Source organism: Littorina saxatilis, linkage group LG9, assembly GCF_037325665.1.
Source record: "Littorina saxatilis isolate snail1 linkage group LG9, US_GU_Lsax_2.0, whole genome shotgun sequence".
NCBI lineage: Eukaryota > Metazoa > Mollusca > Gastropoda > Littorinimorpha > Littorinidae > Littorina > Littorina saxatilis.
The window spans coordinates 55,470,885-55,475,992 of NC_090253.1; positions in this window are offsets into that span (position 1 = coordinate 55,470,885).

A 5,108-nucleotide genomic window follows, 5' to 3' on the forward strand; every position below is an offset into this window, starting at 1 on the left:
CCCTTAGTAACAGTGCAAAACACACCTACAGATACAGCAGTATGTACAACCCCCAACCCCCCCACCACTGTAACAGTACAAAACTCATTTACAGCTACAGATTCAGAATTATGTACATCCCCCCCCCCCCCCGCTGCCACCACTGTAACAGTACCAAACATACCTACAGCTTCAGATACAGCAGTATGTACAACACTCAACCGCCTTCCCCCGTGTAGAGTGCAAAACACACCTAGACCTACAGATACAGCAGTATGTACAACCCCCCACCCCCTGTGTGCAAAACACACCTACAGCTACATATACAGCAGTATGTTCAACCCCCCCCCCTCCCCGCCTACTGTAACAGTACATAACACACCTACAGCTACATCAGTATGTACAAACCGCCCCCCCCCCCCTCCAAGTGTAACAGTACAAAACACGCCTACAGCTACAGATAGATCAGTATGTACACCCCCCCTCCAAGTGTTACAATGCAATACCTACAGCTACAGATACATCAGTATGTACACCCCACCCCCAAGTGTAACAGTGCAAACCACACTTACAGCTACAGATTCAGCAGTATGTACTCCACCCCCCCCCCCCCCCCCGTGTAACAGTGCAAAAATCACTAACAGCTACAGCAGTATACCCCCTCCCCGTACAGCTACAGCAGTATAAACAAGAAGGGCAAAGCCCATACGACTCACATGCTTGACCTTGACCTTTACATGACTTTGGCCTTCAGGGTCAAGGTCAAATAACTAAACCTAGCAATGACATCATACACTAAGAACTGCTTTACACATTTTTCCTACCAAAATACATGTGACCTTGACCCAAGGTCAAGGTCATCCAAGGTCATGCAACACAAAGCTGTTAATTCAAGACATAGGAAGTACAATGGTGCTTATTAGCGAGCTTTAGATTGACCAACGAAACTTAGTTCGTAGCGATCCCTTTCGTTTCCGGTTATGCAATCGGGAAATCCCTGCGAACTTTTCTTCGCGCCTGCGGTTCTGAGGCGGTAGCACCTTTAGAAGCAGACGAAATGTTTGTCGTGACACAAACCAATGGCTAAAACATTGGATAGTGTTCGTGTGTTGCACCACACTTTGAATTGTTGGGTGTGACGAAAACTCGTGGTGACGATTTTAAACCATGTTGGGTCACGCATGGTCCAATCTTACATGGTCCAATCTTACATGGTCCAACCTTACATGGTCCAACCTTACATGGTCCAATCTTACATGGTCCAATATTACATGGTCCAATAATATATATATGGACCATGTAAGATTGGACCATGTAAGGTTGGACCATGTAAGGTTGGACCATGTAAGATTGGACCATGTAAGGTTGGACCATGTAAGGTTGGACCATGTAAGGTTGGACCATGCAAGATTGGACCATGTAAGATTGGACCATGTATGGTTGGACCATGTAAGGTTGGACCATGTAAGATTGGACCAATCTTACATGGTCCAATATTACATGGTCCAACCTTACATGGTCCAATCTTACATGGTCCAATATTACATGGTCCAACCTTACATGGTCCAATCTTACATGGTCCAATATTACATGGTCCAATATTACATGGTCCAATAATATATATATGGACCATGTAAGATTGGACCATGTAAGATTGGACCATGTAAGATTGGACCATGTAATATTGGACCATGTAATATTGGACCATGTAAGATTGGCCCATGTAAGGTTGGACCATGTAATATTGGACCATGTAAGATTGGACCATGCAAGGTTGGACCATGTAAGATTGGACCATGTAAGATTGGACCATGTAAGGTTGGACCATGTAAGATTGGACCATGCAAGGTTGGACCATGTAAGGTTGGACCATGTAAGATTGGACCATGTAAGGTTGGACTATGTAAGGTTGGACCATGTAAGGTTGGACCATGCAAGATTGGACCATGTAAGATTGGACCATGTATGGTTGGACCATGTAAGGTTGGACCATGTAAGATTGGACCAATCTTACATGGTCCAATATTACATGGTCCAACCTTACATGGTCCAATCTTACATGGTCCAATATTACATGGTCCAACCTTACATGGTCCAATCTTACATGGTCCAATATTACATGGTCCAATATTACATGGTCCAATAATATATATATGGACCATGTAAGATTGGACCATGTAAGATTGGACCATGTAAGATTGGACCATGTAATATTGGACCATGTAAGATTGGCCCATGTAAGGTTGGACCATGTAATATTGGACCATGTAATATTGGACCATGTAAGATTGGACCATGCAAGGTTGGACCATGTAAGATTGGACCATGTAAGATTGGACCATGTAAGGTTGGATCATGTATGGTTGGAGCATGTAAGATTGGACCATGTAAGGTTGGACCATGTAAGGTTGGACCATGCAAGATTGGACCATGCAAGATTGGACCATGCAAGATTGGACCATGTAAGATTGGACCATGTAAGGTTGGACCATGTAAGGTTGGACAATGTAAGATTGGACCATGTAAGGTTGGACCATGTAAGGTTGGACCATGTAAGATTGGACCATGCAAGATTGGACCATGCAAGATTGGACCATGTAAGGTTGGACCATGTAAGATTGGACCATGTAAGATTGGACCATGTAGGTTTGGACCATGTAAGGTTGGACCATGTAAGATTGGACCATGTAAGATTGGTGTGCATTAGTGCAAAACACACCACCAGCTACAGATAGATCAATATGTACCCCCCCCCCCCCCCCAAGTGTTACAATGCAATACACACACCTACAGCTACAGATACATCAGTATACATACACCCCACCCCCCAAGTGTAACAGTGCAAACCACACTTAAAGCTACAGATTCAGCAGTATCATGTGTATGTACTCCACCCCCCCCCCCCCCCACTGTACAGGACAAAACACCTACATCTACATCTACAGATACAGCAGTATGTACTCCCCCCCCCCCCCCCCCACTGTATAACAGCAAAACTAACATTAAAGAAAAAAAACCAAAATCACTTACTCGCTGGATCCGTCGGTTGTCCTCGAGTTGACGTTAACAGCTTGAACACACCTGTAGGTTTCCATCCGTCCTTGGCTACACAATTTTAACTTGTCAACTATCACCGCCACCACGTGGCACTGGGACCAGCACTCAGATTGAGATCCCGAGGCGACATTCGTCTCGGATAACATATCATCAATGTGCTGTCCAACATTCGCAAGAATGTCTCTTCTTTCGATATTAACTTGAACTAAGAAAACAAATAAACTTCGCTCACGCGGGAAAGTAGCAGCTAGCCGGCCATGTTCACACTCAATCTTGTTTGTACCGTAAGGAAAGCTATTAGAGTATTTCAAGTATATATGATGGCGTATTTTTAAAATGTAAAACTCATGGTTTGAGCTCATGCTGTATTTGATTGCAAATATACAAACAAAACTTACAATTAATTATCCTACTCCTATGTGAAAAAGTCAACAAATATGAATAATTTAGTTTCGCATTTGCAGAGTCATGTCACGCCATTCCCGACGCTTGAACAGGGGACGTAACAAATGCTAAAATAATGATAATAAATTCAAGTTGTTATCTCCCGTAACTCTGCATATTTTTATCGACAGCAACATTGCGTCGGGACGATGTCGGGGTTTATTACGTACATTTGCCGAGTTTTACACACAGTCAAAACGATATCGGCGCGACAACGGACGTCGACACACGACATTTGACGACGTCACCCGACTGAAATCGTCAGTCGGCCGACGAAAGCTTGCTAGCTGGGTAGGGGCACATGGGGGAGGGCACGGCTCGCACTTGCCTGTACAGGTGTTGTTGCAGTCTGTCGTGCCCTGTTCTCAGGGGGAAGATTACAACTTGTTCAGGCCTTGACAGTTGCTGGTATAGCAGCTGCTGTTGTGCGTCGGGGTGCGGGTGGTAGGTGTGTGTGTGTGTGTGTGTGTGTGTGTGTGTGTGTGTGATTTTATTATGGTTTTCATCTCTGTAGATCATATTGCAAGAGACAAGTCAGTGACCGGGCAAAGCTACCATCAGGGTTGGACATAAACTATTGCGACAACAAAACTGACAAGAGAAGGTGAAAAATGTATGGGGTACGTAGTTTGTACTTTGTGGTAAAAAGTCATTCTAATTTTGGCTTTGCCGGTGGTTGAATCCATTTCCTGTCTCTCTAAAGGTTGCAGTTGTGTGTTCTTGTTTCTTCGGAGTGGGGGATGGATGGGCGTGTGAGTATACACAGAATACACAGCGTTCTACAGCGATATGCCTCGAGTGTATAAGTCGTGCTGTGGCCGTGGTTATTAAAGGCACAGTACGCCTCCCGTAAACCATCACAGGTACTTTCAGCTTTTACACACAGTACAAACACCCTTCCATTTGAACGCTCACCGAACGGGAACATCCTAGGTGCCCTACGTAAAGAGCGAGCAATTTTCATAGAATTAATTTTGCGGATTGTCTCTTCTCAAAATCGGACCGTGGTGCGTTTGGGCGCTAGACATAACTTTTAAAATCTAAATGATAAGTTGACAGCTTGCTTGTTACACAAACATTCTTAAATTATAAAAGAATTCTTTTTTCATCAAGACAAGATCAATACAATTCGAAGTTTTGAAAGTTTGAAAACAGAAAAGCCCGGAAGCAGGGTCACGCAATGTCGTGGTTCTCGTAGCAGACGACGGTTTATGCCTATCGCCAGTTCCTCTGAGCAGTCAAAAACCATCGCTAGAGTTCTTGTGAATCACAGCCGTTTATTTCGTATAGATTGAGAGGTACATAATAACGTGCTATTGCAGATAATCTTACAGCGAGTCACATTCAAATTACAAACTGACAACTACATTGTGAAAAAAGGAAACTGGATCACAAGGGTTCACGATGGCTCAGGGGTAAGATAAACCACGCAAATATGAATTCTTTGAAAATTGCTCGCTCTTTACGGAGGGCACCTAGGATGTTCTCAAGCGGTGAGTGTTTAAATGAAAGGGTGTTTGTACTGTGTGTAAAAGCATGACAGTATCTGTGGTGGCTTACGGGAGGCTTACTGTGCCTTTAATCTTCATTGTCTCTTCAGCAGTAAATGCCATTGGAGACGGGCCTGT